At 40.5% G+C, this 22,450-nt stretch overlaps 1 protein-coding gene across 15 annotated transcripts in view; it reads left to right on the forward strand.

Annotated features, from left to right (window-relative positions):
• The window catches only part of AUH (AU RNA binding methylglutaconyl-CoA hydratase), a 183,252-nt gene that overhangs the window by 141,484 nt on the left and 19,318 nt on the right, over window positions 1-22,450 (forward strand). For 3 of the 15 annotated variants that reach the window (XR_015169245.1, XR_015169246.1, XR_015169247.1), the window contains one exon: window positions 16,521-19,134. The exons of the other annotated variants lie outside the window; for them this stretch is intronic. The gene's annotated coding sequence lies outside the window, so the exon portion shown is untranslated. The remainder of the gene's footprint in view (window positions 1-16,520; window positions 19,135-22,450) is intronic. 15 annotated transcript variants of the gene reach the window in all.

Below are 22,450 nucleotides of genomic sequence, written 5' to 3' on the forward strand. Positions count from 1 at the left end.
GAAGCCAAGAGCTCTTGGGTTGCACGTCAGCACATCTCAATCCACAGTCAGTCCACATTCTGATAGGCTTGTCTTAGGAGCAACTGTTAATGCACTTTGGAGAAGAAAATTGGTGATTCATTTGATATTGGAAACTTGAAACTTTATCCTATTTAATGAGATTTAAGTTACAGAAACTGTTTTCTAGAGAGAAAAAAGTATAATATGCAGCTTTTTTTTTGTAGATTTTTAGTTAGTGATTTAGAATCACATACTCTGTAAGCATGAGTCAGGCATCCGGCAACTCCGGGGGGGAAGAGGCGACGGGAGATGGGGGGCAGGGTTTGTCTGGGGACACAACTGCCATCTGTGTGTGGAAAGTTCTCCTGTTGTTTTTGATCCTTACAGCAGATCTTTAAAGTTTAAAGATAAACTTTAAAACTTACGTTTGCTAAGGGATACAGTAGTCTTTATGTTTCTTTGTGGAATGGGTTAATATGATTGTGATATTGAAATAGTTTTACAGAGAAGTGAGGAAACCAGCACACCAAGACAGCCTGGGACAGACCCGTCCTGAGGAGGGTGGGGGCGCAATGAGGAGGCTGGCTTCTGAAGGCTGCCCTGTACCACTACGTGGTGGGGTGGCCATGCACTGCCAACCTGCTCAGGGACACAGTGGTTTTATTCCCTCATTTTTTAAAAGAAGATGTTAGTGGAGACTACAACTTCCAAGGAACCCTGGATTTTCTTAAATTTAAATAACTTTCTTACTTAAAATTAAGAAAAGCAGTGGTTGATAAGCATATTTTAAACATGGTCATTAAGTATATTTTATCTGTCACATTCATAATCATGAGCAAAGATATATGATATTTGAGCATTAAGTATATATTACATTGCTGATTTTATGTTACTGCTATGGGAAAAAAAAATCTACTGAGCAAACAACTTTTGTGTAATGCACTGAAAGAACAGCCGCAAGGGTGAGGCAACAGGAAAAGGGGGATTGGCATGATGGTTTGTAAGATGTCGTTTCCTTAGTTGTGTCACAGAGCCACTGTGGCTTTAGTTTTCCCAGAGCCCCTAGAGCTCTTGCAGAACTCTAGGACTGTGTTCAGAAGCATTGCATTCTTTACTTGTTTCTGTTTTTCTCTCTTTCGTCATTTACATGGAGCTCTCCACTACAGACAAAGAGCTTTGTTACATTATTGACCATGAGCAAAACAAAACCTGCCATGCTAGCCTACTAATTATGGCATGTGTGTACAAGTGTATAGCTAATGTGATATACACTTAATGTGAAGCAGTGAAAACAATAGCTAGTATTGTGTAAGTGTGAAGCAGTAAGAATGTAAGGCTTAGTAGGCAACTCTTAAAATTCTGTGTCTTAACCCGTAGTCATGACAGTGTGTTGGGCTGTGTGTCCACTACCTCTGCAGCCATTCCCAGGTCCCACAGGTGTCCTTTGTATTACAGCTTTTCACTAGGGTGTCCTTTGTCAAAACTCCAACATTGTTAAGAATTTACGCTTCTAGTTTTTCTTTCTTCTATTACTATAGAAGTATATCACTATACTTCACATTTTTAGAGAAGAGGTATATATTTTATTTTAAGGCATTCTCAGTAGATCCCTTAGAGACAAAAATAATAAACAATATCAACTTAAACCTTTAAAAATAAAGCTTGGTATAAAAGTAGTTCATGGGGGAAATAATGGTTTTTCAACTATTGGTTGTTCGTATTGGGGCTTCCCTGGGAGCTCAGTTGGTAAAGAATCTGCCCGCAATGCAGGAGACCCCGGTTCAATTCCTGGGTTGGGAAGATCCACTGGAAAAGGGATAGGCTACCCACTCCAGTCTCTGCTTTTTAATATGCTGTCTAGGTTGGTCATAACTTTCCTTCCAAGGAGTCAGATCAGATAAGTCACTCTGTCGTGTCTGACTCTTTGCGACCCCATGAATCGCAGCACTCCAGGCCTCCCTGTCCATCACCAATTCCTGGAGTTCACTGAGACTCACGTCCATCGAGTCAGTGATGCGATCCAGCCATCTCATCCTCTGTCGTCCCCTCCTCCTTCTGCCCTCAATCCATCCCAGCATCAGAGTCTTTTTCAATGAGTCAACTCTTCACATGAGGTGGCCAAAGTACTGGAGTTGCAGCTTTAGCATCATTCCTTCTAAAGAAATCCCAGGGCTGATCTCCTTCAGAATGGACTGGCTGGATCTCCTTGCAGTCCAAGGGACTCTCAAGAGTCTTCTCCAACACCACAGTTCAAAAGCATCAATTCTTTGGCGCTCAGCCTTCTTCACAGTCCAGCTCTCACATCCATACATGACCACAGGAAAAACCATAGCCTTGACTAGACGAACCTTTGTTGGCAAAGTAATATCTCTGCTATCTAGGTTGGTCATAACTTTGCTTCCAAGGAGTAAGAGTCTCTTAATTTCATGGCTGCAGTCACCATTTGTAGTGATTTTGGAGCCCAGAAAAATAAAGTCAGCCACTGTTTCCACTGTTTCCCCATCTATTTCCCATGAAGTGATGGGACCGGATGCCCTGATCTTCATTTTCTGAATGTTGAGCTTTAAGCCAACTTTTTCACTCTCCTCTTTCACTTTCATCAAGAGGCTTTTGAGTTCCTCTTCACTTTCTGCCATAAGGGTGGTGTCATCTGCATATCTGAGGTTATTGATATTTCTCCCAGCAATCTTGATTCCAGTTTGTGTTTCTTCCAGCCCAGCGTTTCTCATGATGTACTCTGCATATAAGTTAAATAAGCAGGGTGACAGTATACAGTCTTGACGAACTCCTTTTCCTATTTGGAACCAGTCTGTTGTTCCATGTCCAGTTCTAACTGTTGCTTCCTGACTTGCATGCAGATTTCTCAAGAGGCAGATCAGGTGGTCTGGTATTCCCATCTCTTTTAGAATTTTCCACAGTTTATTGTGATCTACACAGTCAAAGGCTTTGGCATAGTCAATAAAGCAGAAATAGATGTTTTTCTGGAACTCTCTTGCTTTTTCAATGATCCAGCGGATGTTGGCAGTTTGATCTCTGGTTCCTCTGCCTTTTCTAAAACCAGCTTGAACATCAGGAAGTTCACGGTTCACATATTGCTGAAGCCTGGCTTGGAGAATTTTGAGCATTACTTTACCAGCGTGTGAGATGAGTGCAATTGTGTGGTAGTTTGAGCATTCTTTGGCATTGCCTTTCTTTGGGATTGGAATGAAAACGGACCTTTTCGAGTCCTGTGGCCACTGCTGAGTTTTCCAAATTTGCTGGCATATTGAGTGCAGCACTTTCACAGTATCATCTTCCATGATTTGGAATAGCTCAACTGGAATTCCATCACCTCCACTAGCTTTGTTCCTAGTGATGCTGTCTAAGGCCCACTTGACTCCACATTCCAGGAAGTCGGGCTCTAGGTGAGTGATCACACCATCGTGATTATCTGGGTTGTGAAGATCTTTTTTGTACAGAATATGGTCCACTGGAGAAGGGAATGGCAAACCACTTCAGTATTCTTGCCTTGAGAACCCCATGAACAGTATGAAAAGGCAAAATTATAGGATACTGAAAGAGGAACTCCCCAGGTCAGTAGGTGCCCAATATGCTACTGGAGATCAGTGGAGAAATAACTCCAGAAAGAATGAAGGGATGGAGCCAAAGCAAAAAGAATACCCAGCTGTGGATGTGACTGGTGATAGAAGCAAGGTCCGATGCTGTAAAGAGCAATATTGCATAGGAACCTGGAATGTCAGGTCCATGAATCAAGGCAAATTGGAAGTGGTCAAACAAGAGATGGCAAGAGTGAATGTCGGCATTCTAGGAATCAGCAACCTGAAATGAACTGGAATGGGTGAATTTAACTCAGATGACCATTATATCTACTACTGCAGGCATGAAACCCTCAGAAGACATGGTGTGGCCATCATGGTCAACAAAAGAGTCTGAAATGCAGTACTTGGATGCAGTCTCAAAAACGACAGAATGATCTCTGCTCGTTTCCAAGGCAAACCATTCAACATCACAGTAATCCAAGTCTATGCCCCAACCAGTAACGCTGAAGAAGCTGAAGTTGAACGGTTCTGTGAAGACCTACAAGACCTTTTAGAACTAACACTAAAAAAGATGTCCTTTTCATTATAGGGGACTGGAATGCAAAAGTAGGAAGTCAAAAAACACCTGGAGTAACAGGTAAATTTGGCCTTGGAATACGGAATGAAGCCGGGCAAAGACTAATAGAGTTTTGCCAAGAAAATGCACTGGTCATAACAAACACCCTCTTCCAACAACACAAGAGAAGACTCTACACATGGACATCACCAGATGTTCAACACTGGAATCAGATTGATTATATTCTTTGCAGCCAAAGATGGAGAAGGTCTATACAGTCAGCAAAAACAAGACCAGGAGCTAACTGTGGCTCAGACCATGAACTCCTTATTGCCAAATTCAGACTTAAATTGAAGAAAGTAGGGAAAACCACTAATCCATTCTGGTATGACCTAAATCAAATCCCTTATGATTATACCGTGGAAGTGAGAAATAGATTTAAGGGCCTAGATCTGATAGAGTGCCTGATGAACTATGGAATGAGGTTTGTGACATTGTACAGGAGACAGGGATCAAGACCATCCCCATGGAAAAGAAATGCAAAAAAGCAAAATGGCTGTCTGGGGAGGCCTTACAAATAGCTGTGAAAAGAAGAGAAGCGAAAAGCAAAGGAGAAAAGGAAAGATACAAATATCTGAATGCAGAGTTCCAAAGAATAGCAAGAAGAGATAAGAAAGCCTTCTTCAGCGATCAGTGCAAAGAAATAGAGGAAAACAACAGAATGGGAAAGACTAGGGATCTCTTCAAGAAAATCAGAGATACCAAAGGAACATTTCATGCAAAGATGGGCTCAATAAGGACAGAAATTGTATGGACCTAACAGAAGCAGAAGATACTAAGAAGAGATGGCAAGAATACACAGAAGAACTGTACAAAAAAAAAAAAAAAAAGATCTTCCAAGGAGTAAGCGTCTTTTAATATCATGGCTGCAATCACCATCTGCAGTGATTTTGGAGCCCAGAAAAATAAGGTCTGACATTGTTTCCACTGTTTCCCCATCTGTTCCCATGAAGTGATGGGACCGGATGCCATGATCGGAATGTTGAGCTTTAGGCCAACTTTTGCACTTTCCTCTTTCACTTTCATCAGGAGGCTTTTTAGTTCCTCTTCACTTTCTGCCATAAGGGTGGTGTCATCTGCATATCTGAAGTTACTGATATTTCTCCCAGCAGTCTTGATTCCAGCTTGTGCTTCTTCCAGCCCAGCATTTCTCATGATGTACTCTGCATATAAGTTAAATAAGCAGGGTAACAATATACAGTCTTGACGTACTCCTTTTCCTATTTGGAACCAGTCTGTTGTTCCATGTCCAGTTCTAACTGTTGATTCCTGACCTGCATATAGGTTTCTCAAGAGGCAGGTCAGGTGGTCTGGTATTCCCATCTCTTTCAGAATTTTCCACAGTTTATTGTGATCCACACAGTCAAAGACTTTGGCATAGTTATGGATGTGAGTGGTGGACTGTGAAGAAAGCTGAGTGCTGAAGAATTGATGCTTTTGAACTGTGGTGTTGGAGAAGACTCTTGAGAGTCCCTTGGACTGCAAGGAGATCCAACCAGTCCATCCTAAAGGAGATGATTCCTGGGTGTTCATTGGAAGGACTGATACTGAAGCTGAAACTCCAATACTTTGGCCACCTCATGCCAAGAGTTGACTCACTGGAAAAGACTCTGATGCTGGGAGGGGTTGGGGGCAGGAGGAGAAGGGGATGACAGAGGATAAGATGGCTGGGTGGCATCACCGACTCGATGGATATGAGTTTGGGTAAACTCTGAGAGTTGGTGATGGACAGGGATGCCTGGTGTGCTGCGATTCATGGGGTTGCAAAGAGTCGGACATGACTGAGCAACTGAGCTGAACTGAACTGAACCCACTCCAGTATTCTTGGGCTTCCCTGGTGGCTCAGCTGGTAAAGAACCCTCCTGCAATGTGGGAGACCTGGGTTCAGTCTCTGAGTTGGGAAGATCCCCTGGAGAACGGAAAGGCTACCCACTCCAGTATTCAGGCCTGAAGAATTCCATGGACTGTATATTCCGAGGGGTCGCAAAGAGTCGGACACGACTGAGCAACTTTCATGCAAACAATCAGTGTCAATCCATACTTCTTGACATATATAAAAGTGAACTCAAAATGGATCATAGGCCAAAATATGAAAACTGAAAATATAAAACTTAAGCAGCAAAGTTAGGAAAACAAGCTTTGTACTCTTAGGCTAGAAATTTAAGATTTCTTAAGTAAGATACCAAAGGCATAATCCACCTGAGAAAAAAAAGGAAATACTAGACTTGATCAAAATGAAGAGTATCAGTTGTCAAAAGACACTGTTGATAGTTTAAGTCCCATACTGGGAGAAAATACGTGTAGATCTTATGTCTCATAAAGGACCTGTATCTCAAATATGTAAAGAACTCTGAAAACTCAAGAGTGAGAAAACAAAACACTCTAAGTAAAACAGTCAAGTTATTTGAGAAAGCTCTTCACCACAGATATGTGAATGACAAATAAACACATAAAAGGGTGTTCAAAGTCATAAGGAAAGTGCAAATTAAACCACAATGGGACACCGTTAATGCCTAGTAGAACAGCTAAAATTAAAAAAATCTGACTATACCAAGTGTTGACAAGGTTGTAGAATATCTGGGACTTTGATACACCACACATAGGAATGTAAAATGGTACAACTGATTTAGAAAACGGGCATTTTCTTAAAAAACGAAGTTTGCACACACATACACACACATATATATATAAAGCAGTTATTATTAAAAACAGATGTCTTCCTGTCCACCCCCATTGTGTGCTACTGTAATCCATTCAGACTGTGTGTTATGATAAACATTTGGCTTGTTTTTGTTCTTTTGTAATTACCTATAATGTCACAGTGAAAAACCGCATGTGTATGTCATACATGCCATTTCACATTTTTACTAGACTGTCTTTGAGTAAAATCCTGGAAATGAGGTAGTAGCTGGGGCTAGGGGAAGCTACTCATAGGTGGCAAACTTTCCTGTCACGGGGGTGTAACAGTTTGCAGGCCAGCAGCCTCCCTAACAGAATTGTCGATCTTTGGGATATTTGCCAAGCAAGCAGATGAGGAAGGGTATTTTGAAGCTATACAACTTGCATTTCTCTTTATAAGCAGAGTTCGTAGTTTTCACGTGTTTTAAGGGCCTGTGAGGAGGAAGAACACTTTTCCTCTACCCTCTAGGTTCTCTGGTTGAGGTGCTAGGAATTAACAAAAGACAGATTAGTCAGAGAGAAACAGTTTGTTAACGTGCGCAGCACACATACATGTAGGAGAAACTCAGCTGTGAGTAACTCAGGGAGGCAGCTTGCATTTGAGAACGTGTACTGTCTTAGGCTAAAAAAAGGAAAAGGGGCTGGGGGTTCCTGGTGGGGAGTAGGGTGGGTTATGGAACATGACTAGGAAATACATGGTAAACAGAGGATGTTTAGTAAGATTTATAACATTTTTTTAAGTAATTAATTTTTGGCTGTACTGGGTTTTCACTGATGCACCTGGACTTTCTTTAGTTGCCGTGATGGGGGCTACTCTGTAGTTGCGGTATGCAAGCTTCTCGTTGCAGTGGCTTCTCTCGTGCAGCACAGGCTCTGGAGCTCCTGGGCTTTAGTAGTTGCGTAGCATGGGCTACAGAGCACACGCTCAGTAGTTGTGGTGCCTGGGCTTAGTTGCCCCCTGGCACCTGCCCAGACCACAGATGAAACCCACGTCCCCTGCATTGGCAGGCGGATTCTTAACCACTAGGCCCCAAGGAAGTCCCATAATGCAGGAAGTCTGTGCGTTCTCCACCTGTAGAAAAGAAAAGAAAGAAAGTGAAGTTGCTCAGCCGTATCTGACTCTTTGCGACCCCATGGACTGTAGCCTACTAGGCTCCTCTGTCCATGGAATTTTCCAGGCAAGAGTACTGGAGTGGGTTGCCACCTTATAAGAGTTGTTAAAAGTTGTCTTCCTTTTCCTGGTACTGGAGTGGGAGACATCTTTACAAATGGAAATTTCCTTTATAAATATATGTTTCCTTTTAAAAGAAAAACTTTACTTTTAGGTCTTTTCTTATGTCTGCTGTTCCTCAGTTACCTTCAGCTCAAAGTAATCCTTATTTTAAAGAGATATTTTATTGGAGCATATTCTAGCCTCCTTCAGGTCAATTGAATTTTTAATTGTCTAACTCTTGCCTTTTTCTCTTATTAAATTATCAGTCTCAATTTTTAGTATTGTTACATATTAAGAATTAATTCTTTAGCTGTGATATTTTTCCAACTGTAAAATTTTTTCCTATTTTATATATCTTTTAATTTTCCTTAGAATTTTTCTCTTTTTTTATGTAGTTCTTTTCTTAATGCCTTAATGTTTTTTATTACCTATAGATTTTAAGATATAGCCCCCAAATTATTAATAATTCACTCTAGTGTTTTTTTTTTTTTTAAAGCCCTTAGAGAAGCCCTGCATTTTTTACTTTTAGATCTCAATCTGTTTGGAATTTAATCTGACACATATTGAGAGAAATAAATACAACTTTCTGTTTTTTCTCATGTTTTTGCCTTCGTTTTTGAAGAGTAAGTTCATGGGGTGTAGGCTTCTAGGTTGGCATTTGTTTTCCTTCAGCCCTGTGAAGATATCCCACTCTCTTTTGGCTTTTGTCATACCAAAGAACTTGGCTCTAGTCTAGCTTTTGTTCCTTTGAACATAATCTGTCTCTCTCTTTTTTTTTTTTTGCCTAGTTGTTTTAACAGTTTTTTTTTTCTTGTCTGGCTTCCTGGAACTCCATTTTATTCATTTAGGTAGATTTTTCTTTTATTTGTCTTGCTCCTAATTCACTGGCACTCTTAATATATGAATTCATATCCTTCAGTGTTTTGGAAATACCCAGCCATATCTCTTGAAATATTGTCTCTGCCTGTTCCTTCTTTCCTTTCTTCTTATACTCTGATCAAATTTATGTTAGACCTAATCACTGTTTTTTCCTTCCCTTTGTGTTGTATTTTGGATAATTCTTCAGATCCATTTTCCAGTTTATTTATACTTTGGTTTTGCTGTGTTCAGTCAGTCTGCTGCCAAATGTATGTCAAGTTTTTCATTTTGGTTACTAAGTTTTCCCTTTCTAGAAATGCTGTTTGGTTCATTTTTAAATCTGCGATGTCACTTTTTCTAGTTTTCTGTTCCCTGAGAATATATTCAATTTTGTCATTTGTTTACATATGGTAAATGTAGTTGCTTTAAAATATGTATCTGGTCATTCCGTTTCTGAAGTGTGCATGGGTCTTTTTACTCCCTTGGTCTCTGTTGACTCTTGTTCTTATCTTTGTGTGTGTGTGTGTGTCTGAATATTTTTGGCTGCTTGCTGGCCATTCCCCATGAAAAATTACTCATAGACTCTCTAGTGGGGGTTGACTGTGTGTCTCTCACCCCCTCCCCCCACCCCAGAGATTTGCATCTGTTCTGCAATTTGTCCCAGAGCAGTGACAGTTGGATCCCTTAGATCACATTCAGGGGCCACAAGTATCCAGGTTCTGTGATACAGAACTCCACGGTGGCAGGGAGCTTCTCTCTCTTTTCCCCCTCCCTCTCTCGTTCTATTCAGCATGAAAGCAGCCTTTTATGCTTATGAGGATGGAGATCTGGTTTACCTTCCCCTTAAGAGACCCCTCTGAAGTCCCACCTGTGTAGTGGGTGTGTCTCCTCTGGCCTCCTTGTTCATGCTCTGAGCCCTGACTTCTCTTCTGTACCCCTGTGGCCCTAGAACCTTGGAACAAGAGCCTGAACTACAGGGGTGCCTGTGTTCTACTCACTTCTGTGATTTTGATTCCCGTTGTTCATCTCTGAAATGGCCTGGAAGGTCATTGCTGTTCTTTTGGATGTCTAGTGCTATCTATCTTTTTTTTTTTAACTTGAAACCTAACTTTCTGCATGTTTGTTTACAGAGGGAACAATAGTCTGATCCAAATAGCCTAGTTCTTAGAGCTGTAGTCAACCTGTTATATATTTTTAAATTTTTTAAATTAAATTTATAAATTTTAGAAGCATGTTACCATGCTTTCTTATGCATGTCAGTTGTTCAGAAGTTTTATATGGTTTTTTTAACTATCTTGTTTATTATGCTTACCTGTCATTTAGTATGTATATATCTTTATGTTTTTAATGTTGAAATGTAGATACTTTGGAGATTATTTTTGTTTGATATCTGATCTTTGTTACTTTGTATGCAAAAAACACAGTTAAGATTTACTCTGTGACCTAGCATATAGCTTGTTTTCGTACATGTTGCTTGTATGTTGGAAAGTAATAAACAGGGTGCAGAGTTCTTTAGGTGAAACTTGTTACTTGTATTTTATCCAATCATGTATATTGGGGAGCTGGGGAGACTTTTTCTATAAAGGACCAGACAGTAAAGTCATCAGGCCTTGAGGCCTTTCGGTCTCTGTCCTGGCTGCTCATGGTGGCTGGGTCCCAGTAAGACTCAGTGTTCAGAGCAGACAGCAGTGCAGATCAGGCCTCTGTCTGTGTCTAACCAGTGTTTTGTCTTCTTCATCTATTGTGTTCTGATAGGACGGATCAAAACTTCCCTTGCTTACTGTGGATTTACTCTATTCTCAGTCCATGTTTCAGAGAAATTAAATACAGTTGTGCCTCTCTTTATGTCTAGTGATTGTTCCCCCAAGAGATTTTGTCTGTGTGCCAGCTGTCTTTTGCCACAATAATGCCGTGTAACAATCGGAAAGTAAGTGGCTCGAAACAATAACCATTTATTTAGGTCCTGTGCCCATGTGTGAGTGATTTAGGCTAGGTGCCTTGGGCAGGTCTGCTCCTGCAGGGGCCTCCCACATGCCTGGTAGCTGGCCCACTTGGTCCAAGAGAGACCCCCTGGGTTAACTAGGGTGACTAAGTCTTTCCCCTCCATCCTTCATCTTCTGTCCTCCACAGGCTGACTGGTTCCAGCATGTTCTGAGTGTAGGCGGAGACCTGCAGGTGCTGGTGAATGAAGCCCTTGCTTTCTGCACCACTGGCCAGTGTAGGTCACGGGACTGCCCCTGGCTGGGGTGGGTGGCCAACGGGGTAGGTGGGGAAGGTGTGGCACTTGAATTCAGAACCTCAAGACAGCAGCCAAAGTTATTTTACTTTACTTCTTTTTCTTGGACACCCCTTATCAAACATTTCTTTTACATCATTCTTGGTTTCTTGTCTGTTTGTTTTACCATTCTTGGTTTTAATCCAAAATTAATTGTTGTACTTCTTTGTTTTGAAGGAGAGCCTTTCAGAAAAACTTAATTTTTTAAAAAAAGCAGCTTTTTTTTAGCCATCATTTTCCTTTCCCTGAAACAGGTGCTTTTTTTAAACCTGAGGTATCTCATATGTCTTGTTATCATGACAATAGTGTATTAAAAATAAAAAAAATAAAACACATGAATTTAGTTTTTAGTAAGTTAGCTTACTTAAAGGAAAATCTATGATTACTATCATAATCATTCTTGAAAAAATCATTACTAGCAAGAATCATCCTTGAAATAATGGTTTGTGCCATTGTTTTAAGTGTTTGTCAGGTTTCTTGTAACTGAAAGACTGTGTTTTCGTGAATGTTTTATCTGTGGAAACAAAGGGAGTGTGCTTACGGTCAAAGAAGACACGGTAGGCAGGAGGGGGTCGATAATACAGAGAGAATAATAGTATAGTGACCCCCTGTCTCTGATCTGAAGGAAATAGAGGGATTCTTTTAGACTGGAGAAGGAATACTTCTTCCTTCTAAGACCAGTGATGTCAGTGGATGAGAAAAGGGACAGGAGATGGAGCAGTTGGGGGGTGAGGTATTGCATGCATGCGTGTGTGTGTGACCAAGAGGGAGAGGAGATCCTTTGGAGTACCACTCCATACATCCTCATGATTTCTTGCAGACTGTTGTACTGTCAAGCAGCAGAATCCCAAGAAGGTAAAAGGGTGGCTTAGCCCATGGTTGAGAGTTGCCAGTTTGGTGCAATGAAAGATTAAGGGAATGGCAAGATTAAGGAGAAGAAGTAAAATTAAGGATCCTGACAAGAATGTGTCTGAAGGCTTCTGGCAGTGGGAAGGGTAGGCTGCAGAGAAGGGAAGAGCAGTGTGAGGAGGCTGAAGAATTGGGGAGGGCAGAGGAGGATTTAGGAGACTGAGATCCTGGTTTAAGTGAGCACTTGAGTGTCTTTATGTAAAAAGTCTGAGGAAGGTGGTTGGTGGCATGGTTCAGCTACTTATGGATGACTTTAAGGTTCCCACACTTTTTCCAGCTTTCTGTTTTGACATTCTGATCATATGGCTTTTGATCCATAGCCTCGTTGTCTTGTATTCTGTTAGGAACAGTGTTTTTCTTTGTTAAATAGTGTCCATCCTATGTTTATTTACTTAGCTTCTAACTTCTTGTGCATATACTACCGTTTTTGCAAGTATTTTGCCTTTAGCTCTATGTCTTTAGTCTTACTTTTATGGTGCTACTTCCAATTCATTTGTTAGTTCTGTATTAATGTTAATTTTGTTCCCCAGTATTTTTCTAAACTCTGCAACCTCACTTTTCATTTCCAGTCTCTTAATTTATCATCACTGTTTTTGTCTTATGCATTGACTTCTCTAAATCATCTAAACTTGCCTTCAGTTCTTGCACTAAGCTTTCTTAAAGACTGTGTTATTAGCCTGTTGTGTGCTTTTGCTGTCTTCTGAAGGTGCCTTGTTTGCTCTGCTTTAAGCAGTGAGGATGCTGGTGTATTTTTCTGTTGTTAGAATGTCATGTCTTTCTCATCACCACCTTTTTTTTGTTTTGTTTTTAGTTTTCTAAATTTTATTTAGAAAGAATTTTGAATTTACCCAAAAATATACAGATAAAAATACAAATACATCCACATACCTTTTCTTTATCACGTTTTTGTTTTTTTTTATCGTCTCTATCAGGATTGTTGTTCTGTTACACAGTGAGTGAACTGCGGGTTCAGGGCTAAGTTTTGCTTGTTTTTCCTGTCTTCTCAGAGAATGAGAGGAGAGGATGCGGGGAGGCAGGCGTCACCCACCAGGGCTGGAGGAAGTCTGTTAAGAGTCTTTTCCCAGGCTCTCTCCACCTAGCCAGGGCCGTTTCCCATGAGACACACCCTCTGTCCCCTAGGGACGGGGGCCTTGGAATCTTGGGACAGCAGGTCCCTGGTGTGCATGGACTCTGCTCTTGTCCCCACCCCCTCCCACCAGACCCTGTGTGTATTCTGTTTCCAGGTTGAGATAGAAAGGATGGGAAGACCACGCATGGGCACATGTGTATGATTAGGGGACATGGCTGGGGGTCCAGGGTGACTCCTGAGATCACATGGAGTGAGAGGGCTCTAGGTGGAGCAACTGCCAGGTTTGCATACTGACTCCTGCCTTACTAGCCTGACTTTGGGCCTCTGGTATCCGTTCTATATAGAGGATAATGATAGTCCTACTTCATAAGGAGGCTGGAAGGTTTAAATGAGGTAATACTTGTAAGTCCCTTAACACCAGAGTTTGCTACTCTCAGCAGATACAGATACATGCTCAGTTGTCCAGTCGTGTCTGACTCTTTCTGACCCCATGAACTGTAGCCCGCCAGGCTCTTCTGTTCATGGAATTTTCCAGGCAAGAATACTGGAGTGGGTTGTTATTTCCTACTTCAGGAGATATCTTCCCAATCAGGGATCGAATCCATATCTCTTAAACCTCCTGCACTGGTATACAAGTACAGGTCTATCCCTCTTTTTGAAAGTTCCATTTATGTCACTTCAGTTTTATGAAAGACCTACATTAGTACCTGTTTTTACTAACCAAAAGGAATCTGAAGAGAGTTTTCACTTTTATGAAAAAGAGACAAAAAATAGGAATAGTGTTCAGGGTTTGTTTTGCAGTAGCCGTTACAGAGGCAGTGCCTTCCTGTGCGGCGGCAGTGGCACCGCCAAGCTGCCTCTCCAGCAGTCACACTCAGCACCTCAACATCGAGCTGCTAGAGCTTTGAACTGTGTCTGTGAGTTTCTATCTGTGCTTGATCTCGATTGATTTTATGTGTCTGTTAGCAAGATGTGTCCTAAGGTAGCTGCTTCTTTGCTCTATGAAGCCATTTCGGCTGCAGAAGGTCTCGAAGGAACACCCTGCTTCCAGATAGTCGGTAAGCCTGCGCTGGATACCTCATAGTTTGCTCACTTGTGTGCTTTTCCCTGCTCGGTTATGCTGATCTCTACGGTCTTCTTTTCTTTATTTTTACTTTCGCCTTTCTTTTTATTAAATCCTTATTGTTGAAGGTAGTGGTGAGATGAACATGATAATTTCTGCCTTCCTTCTCCAATTTTTTATCAGATAAAAACCAGAATGGCAACCTCTCCATTTTGTAGGACAACCTAATGAAAAAAGAGGGCCCTGTCTCTCAGGGTTTTAACATTTTTTCTTGGGGGTGCCTTCACAGCGCTTTTTTTCCAAACAGGAAAGGGTTTGTGTAGTATTGACACAAGGTATTGTCCATTTACCATCTTTACTCCACATGGCTTCTGTGTTACCTGTTCAAAATCCCACTGTGCTGTGGCCATACTTGAAATCTGTTGTGTGCATTACCTGGCCTCTGCTTTTCCATGATTGTGCCACTTCTCTCTCGTTGCTCTTTCCTTCCCCACTTCTCATTCCCTCCCTCATTGAGTTTTCAACTAATTTTTGTTGCTTTTTAAAGAGAGTAGAGGAGTTAGCTCTACGCTAGCCAAATATCTTCCCTAGGAAAATCTGCAGTGTACATAATTCATCCTCAGTGCATATTATGGTTCCAATGTGTATAGAGGTTTTTCATTTAAAATACTGACAGTATGGCTTAATTTTAATACTTGTATCTCAAACTTAGTTTTTCACAGGAGCGCCATCGTCAGTCCATTGTTAAATAAGACATATTATCTGGTGGTCGTGACAGAACTTTCATTGTTCTTGCTGAGATGGCAGCAGTTAATCCCTATTTTGTGTGAAAGTTCCTTCAAATGTTCTCCTGGAACAGGGAGAGGGCAGGGGTTGCCTCTGGAACCTCTCGTTGTGTGTGTGTGTGTAATCAGGACGTGCCAGAAGGAGTAAAGGGCAGTGACCAACCTGTCTTATCCTGGTCATTTGCTCATATACTCAACTGTGCATGTTGGTTGTAAAATGTAGGTAAGAGGGAAGGAGAGTCAGCCTTTAGAAAAGTAAAATTCATACATATTTTACATCCAGTAGCGCCTTAATGTAGTTTGAAATATGAAACTTAATATATAAAAAACATGTTTATTAAAACTGTAGCTGAGGTTTCTGTTCATTTATGAAAACGCTGAGTGACTACGAGCAAAAGGAGTAACCAAGAAGTCTACAGGTGGCCACTGTATGTTGGGGGTGGTTTATCTCCCCATTTCAGAGAGAGATTTTAGTTGTTTTATAGCCTATGACTGTTCTATTTTGTTTAGGGTGTAGACAAGATTAGTTTTGTACAGGCGTTCTTTCTGTTTTCCTTGTGACATGATTTTAGAGTTATGAAAAACTGACTAGATGTTGGATGTATTTTATAAAAGTAATTTGTTTCCAGTAAGTTAGAGTTGCTTCATCTTGCTTGGATATGCTCTGAATAATGAATGGTTTATCCTGCTTTCTTAATATGAAACAGTTGCTGACTAGTTCTCTAAATAATAAAATCTTCTACTCTCATTACACAAAATGTTTTGCGGTTCTCCCTATGAGAAATAATACTAATTAGCTCATCTTTATAGTTTTGCCTACTTGAAATATCATTTTTTTTTCATTTATTTTGCTTATTATGGTGTTTTTCTGTTCACAGTTTAAAAAGTAGGCTATTCGATACAGGAGGTCTGGGTGAGGAGGCATGGCCCCACTGGCCCAGGCACCTTCATCTCAGGGTTTGTGCCTTGAGGTCATTTCCACATCTTTTATGCTTCTGACCTTTTCCTTTAACGTTAACCACAGGGTTAATGTTTAAAAAAAAAAAAAAAAACAGGGTAAAGTAGAGGTAGTCCAGTATCAAGATCTTGAGCAGAGAGTGAGGAGGAAGAGCTGCCACCAGGATGGAAGGATGGCAGACGTTCCGCGTGCCTTCCGTTTTGTGGGCCTCGCGTTGTAATTCTTTCTCTCCAGCACCCTTTCCCAGTGGGAATTGACCACTCTGTGGTGCTTTTGATTTGAAACTTTCTGCCGTTGTTCACTGTCTTTGATACCAGACCCAGTGGGTTAATTTTTCCTTCTGTTCCAGATATCCAGTTATGTTGTTATACTAACTAGTAGGTTGGTGCGAAAGTAATTGTGGTTTTGCATTGTTGAATTTTGCTGTTTGATATTGGAATATATTCTTAAATGTGGTTATGTTATATACCATTTTAATGCACAATTCTCACTTTATTTTTTTTGTTAATGACATTACTTGCTGTGTATTTTGTAGTTCTTTTAGACTATGGAAGTGATGTTGCCCCTAGCCATCTGGCGCAAGTGGTAAAGAAAGCTGCCTATGCAGGAGATATAGACGTGGTTTTGATCCCTGGGTCAGGAAGATCCCCTAGAGGAGGACATGGCAGCCCACTCCAGTATTCTTGCCTGGAGAATCCCATGGACAGAGGAACCTGGCGGACTACAGTCCATAGCATTGCAAAGAGTCAGACACGACTGAAGTGATTTAGTGTGCATTTGTGCATGTACGCACACACACATATGAAAATGATGTTAAACAAAAAGCAAATTCAAGCAGTTTTCTTATTGGAGTTCAAAATCAGTCGTAAAGCAGCAGAGACAACTCACAACATCAACAACACATTTGGCCCAGGAACTGCTAATGAACATACAGTGCAGTGTTAGTTCAAGAAGTTTTGCAGAGAAGGCAAGACCCTTGAAGATGAGGAGCATAGTTGCCAGCCGTCAGAAGTTGACAACAACCAACTGAGACCATCATCGAAGCTGATCCTCTTATAACTACTTAAGAAGTTAACTAAGAACTCAATGTCGGTCATTCTACATTTGAATCAAATTGGAAACATGAAAAACCTCAATAGGTGGATGCCTTGTGAACTGACCGCAAATAAAAAAAAAGCTGTCATTTTGAAGTGTCGTCATCCCTTATTCTATGCACAGCAACGAACCATTTCTCGATCGGATTGTGACATGCGATGAAAAGTGAATTTTTAACAACAAACGGTGAAGAACAGCTCAGTGGTTGGACCAAGAAAAAGCTCCAAAACACTCTCCAAAGCCAAACTTGTACCAGATAAAGGTCATGGTCACAGTTTGGTGGTCTGCTATCCATCTGCTTCTCTACAGCTTTCTGAATCCTGGTGAAATCGTTACATCTGAGAAGTCTACTCAGCAAATCGATAAAATGCACCAAAAACTGCAACTCCTGCAACCAGCACTGGTCAACAGAAAGGGCTCAGTTCTTCTCCATGACAGAGTCCAACCATATGTCACACAACCAATGCTTCAAAAGTTGAACAAATTGGGCTACGAAGTTTTGAAGTTTGGGAAATCTTGCTCATCTGCCACATTCACTTGACCTCTCGCCAACTTGACTACCACTTCTTCAAGCATCTCAATAACTTTTTGCAGGCAAACTGCTCCTACAACCAGCAAGAGGCAGAAAATGCTTTCCAAGAGTTCGTCAAATCCTGAAGCATGAATTTTTTGCTATGGGAATAAACAAACTTATTTCTTGTTGGCAAAAATGTGTTGATTGTAATGGTTCCTATTTTGATTAATAAGGATGTATTTGAGCCTAGTTATCATGATTTAAAATTCATGGTCTGAAACTGCAATTATGTTTGCCTCACCATAGTAACTCCTACCAGGGCCTTGCCCTAATGAAGAATAACTATGTAAGGAGGTGTGCATCTGGTCTTTTCTAGGGGGAAGTAGCTTGCCATTAGGAAATCAGGTGGTCTGCAGAATCAGATACACCTAATTCATTCACACCCACTGGTGTACCTAGTGGGCATGAGCTGGTCACTGTACTTCTCTGAGCCTCTGATTTTCTCATTTGCCAAATAAGGATAGTGATAGTAGTGGCCTCAAAAAGTAATTTGTTAAATTGCATAATATGTAGTAAATTATTAATGATGATGCAGCTTTGCCAGAATTTTCAAATATTTATCATGTGACCTGCTTTTGAAAAGAAAAAATAAAAAGTATTCAGATCTTCATGTTCACTCCATTGTTTAGTCATTTAGTCAAATATTTATACATATTGTTTCTTTAATCAACAAGTACACAACAACTGTGCTGTACTTGTTTGGAAATTTTGTATAATCCAGAGAGAAATCATTTGGATATTGAGAATCTTAAACCATTTCTTAGATCCCCTCTCCCATTTAAGGAAAATATTAGGGTCCAGTTTTTATGATATACAATCAGAGTGTCCAAGCTTTTTGCTGACCAGTTAAATCGGTGCCTTCTATAGAAAGGCCAGAAATTGCGTGTCACTTTCTCTGCTGCTTGTAGTTGGTAAGACTGTATTTGTAATGGGATGAGCTTTCCAAAGGAACATCTTCTATTTTGTACTTTTCCTACTTGTCCCCCCTCTATTATTTTTTTCAAGATAATGGTTAACATGTTCTGTTCATGTCCTCTTTGATTTTGAAATAAATGAAACGTGGTTTTAAAGTTTTGGGAAACAGTCTGAATGTGCTCTGGAGAAACTTGTTTTTGGTTAAAGGAAAGATGGGGAGAAGAAAAGATGACCTTTACAGCATGTGTTGCTTAATCAGTCTTAGACCGTGTGGTAAGCAGCCTCTAAATGCTCATGCTGTGTGCAGCTTCTCTGTTTGTGAAGCCTGGGGCTATAAACTCTGTTCTGTCTAATAGAATATGGCAGAAAAGATGGGAAATCACCTCTTGGATAGGTTATTAGACATCTGTGGATTCCATCTTGTGCACTCTCTCTCTTGAATTACCCAAGAGTCACCTGCCTTTTGAAGAAACAGCCCTGTGGAGTGGCTCACGTAGAGGGCACCGAGGGAATCTGCCAACAACTATGTGAGTGAGCCTGGAAGCAGAGGACTGCGGCCTCAGAGGTATCCAGAGCCAGTCTTGGCCCATAGAATCTATATCTGTTGTTTTAAGCCACTCAGTTTTGAGATGATTTGCAGTGAACATTGAATAACTGATACAGTCCTTATTTAATCATTAGAAATGATGAAACTTGTTTTTTCTTAAATGCAGATTACCTGGTTTATGCTTTACTGTATTCACCATCCATGTGGGTTAGGGAATGTTAACTGCACAATTGATTTGTTTTCAGTGTTTTAAAAACTATCAAGCTGCTAAATATGATTTATTTCATATTACATGATTTATCCAGTGAGGTAGACGTGAAACATTGTATTTTTAGTAAATATCACTGTATTAAAGAAAGCTAATCCATAATTTTCTCTAAGGCTGTCATGTATACATGTGTGTATATGCTGTTGTTCAGTTGCTAAGTTGCGTCCAGCACTTTGTGACCCCATGTATGAGACTGCAAGAGATAGTTTGGTCTGATTTAGGTCATTTGCCTACCCATTAGCTGTGCTGGGGTGGGAGAGAGGTATCCACGAAGGAGGACTCCAGGAACCACTTAGTGCTGCCAGGGAACCTAAGTTCAGAGCCCGCACAGCCTAGAGAGTGGTAGAGGAGCATGTTGTGCTGGTGGTGGACATAGGTGGCTCAAAATGGACAAATCATTTTAAAAAGTAAGATACTTTGTTTCATTGAAGGCAGGAGAAGAAAGGGACGACAGAGGATGAGATGGTTGGACGACATCACCGACTCCATGGACATGAGTTTGAGTTAAGCTCTGGGAGATGGTGAAGGACAGGGAAACCTGGCGTGCTGCAGCCCATGGTGTCGCAAAGAGTCGGACCCAACTGAGCTGCTGAACACCAGCTTTGTTTCATGCAGTATATAGCAATTATATTCTTCAGAAGTTAAAAAAAGATAACAGTTATGCTTTAGATATTTGTTGGGGAAAATGTTTACAAACATTTAAGAGTATAGTTTTGTTCTTAACCTGTCTCTCTAAAAATTGGATGTTAGTCAAGAAAATTTTCTATAATATTGATGAAGACCTTATCACAAAGGTTTTAATTTGTTGCCAGGAAGCTTAATTTGCTCTTGAAGAAAAATGTTTGATGTCCAGTTTTTCTTTCTGTGCCCCAGCTCTTATAAAGTTTTAAAGTTTTTCCTAAGTACTCCTTTAGTGTAAGCCAAGCAGAGCTCAAACTGATAGATTTTAGATAGTTTCTGCTGGGGTTTAGCCAGACCGTCAGGTTTTCCTTCGCATGTATTCCTGTCTTGTTTGTTCCTATATGTAAGCGTGTGTGTGTGTGTGTGTGTCTGTTGGTTTGTCTTATGTTTTCTCATTGTTTTAAAACATGCTAAAAAAAGTAAAAAATCCCAGGAAATATGAAGTATTACAACACTTTAAACATGGTTACAAATTGAAAAATAGTTGTTTTTATGCTTTTTTGTGTGGTTGTGACATGATCTATTATGAGACCAGTAAGCATGTCATGTTTGTTCACATAACACACTTCTCTTCCATTGTAGAAGTGAGAGGAAGTCTGTTTTGTGAACATCTAGCCAAGATTTGTCAAGAAAACTTGCCTAAAGCCCTCTGACAGAGTTTCACAGTAATCAGTTGCAACAGACTTTTTAATCCAAAGTTAACATTTAAAAAAAAAATAATTTTACTTATTTTTTTTGCTGTGCTGGATCTTCGTTTCTGTGTAGACTTTTCTCTGGTTGTGGCAAGTGGAGGCTACTCTCTAGTTTCAGTGCATGGGCTTCCCATTGCTGTGGCTTCTCTTGTTGCAAAGCACAGGCTCTGGGATGTGTGGGCTTCTGTAGTTCCAGCACGTGGGCTCAGGAATTGCAGCTCCCCGGTTCTAGACCATAAGCTCAGTAGTTGTGGCACATAGGCTAAGTTGCTCCACAGCATGTGAGATCCTCCTGGATCAAGGATCAAATCTGTGTCTTCTGCATATTGGCAGGTGTATTCTTTACCACTGAGCCACCAGGAAACCCCCAATGTTAACATTTTATTGCAGTGTTACCTTTACAATTCAAGGAAAATACAACCTTAAGTGGAGCTTTCTATTTAGGAGAGGGGATTTAGAAATAATCAAAAGGTGATACTTACTTCTTAATAGTCAGTAGTCACTTCTAATTATATCAACAAATGCCCTTAATGCAGCATCTAGATAACTTTTAACTTAACGTATTTCAACAATGCCCTTTATTAACATGGCTTCTTTCTTCATGAAATCGTAAGACAGGGAAATATAAACACTAAAAGGAAACCCAGAAAACAAACTTGAAATGTTCTACCTTATACATACTGCTAAGACATAATTTATAATATAAAACCATAAATTATATTCCGTTATTTACATCAGTTCAGTTCAGTTCAGTTTAGTTGCTCAGTTGTGTCTGACTCTTTGCAACCCCGTGGACTGCAACATGCCAGACTTCCCTGTCCATCACCAACTCCTGGCTATATATTACATTGTAATTATGAAATATCAAATAAGAAGCTTGCTTTAAATTATTTAAATATATGTGACTATGCAAAAGGGCTTCCCAGGTGGTGCAGTGATAAACGATAGCCCAGCATCATCAGTAATCACTCCATTCTGAATCTAGGCTTCCTGCATCTCACTCTGCGACATCCTAACCTTTCAGATCTTTGGGGACCTCATTGAATCATCAAGTCTATGGGCAATTTCACTCTCAGCCAAGTCCTTCCTCTCTCTACCCAACTTGGGTTTCATGGTCCTTCGTGATATGACAAATTACAAATGCCCTTAACTGCCTTTGCACCAACCTCATAGAGGAGCTGTAAGAATTAAATGAGCTAATTAAATATATGTGAAGTGCTTAGGATAGTTGACATGGTATTATTGCAGGGTCTGCTCAGTACATGTCGGTCACTGCTATTGCCTAGCACCTTGTCTCTTCTTAACATTTGTCTAGTGAAGTTCTAGCTTATCTACCTCCTCCATTTTTGTCCCCAAATGGCTAGGGATTACTAGAAGAAACCACGCTAACCATCTCACAACCACAAATCTCAAATATGTAGGTAATTTTGCCGAGAAGTCATGCCATTACTTTCCTAGTGTGTTTGCTTTCTGCTCCCTAAAATGTATTTTCAGGTTTCTTTCCTTAATTCATCTACAGTTACAGACAGTTTCGGTACAAATAACAAGAACCTACATGTCAGGAAGCTTAAACAATAAGAAAATACCGGGTAAAATCATAAGAAGTCACAATAGGGCAGTCTCAGGATTGGTAAGTTCAGCAGCTTAGTGACATCTCTCGGCTGTGCAGTCTTTAGTTTGAAGATTCTGCCCT

This window comes from Bos grunniens, chromosome 8 (genome assembly GCF_055505025.1).
Source record: "Bos grunniens cultivar Pamir isolate PY7600 chromosome 8, Bosgru_T2T1.0, whole genome shotgun sequence".
Taxonomy (NCBI): Eukaryota; Metazoa; Chordata; class Mammalia; order Artiodactyla; family Bovidae; genus Bos; species Bos grunniens.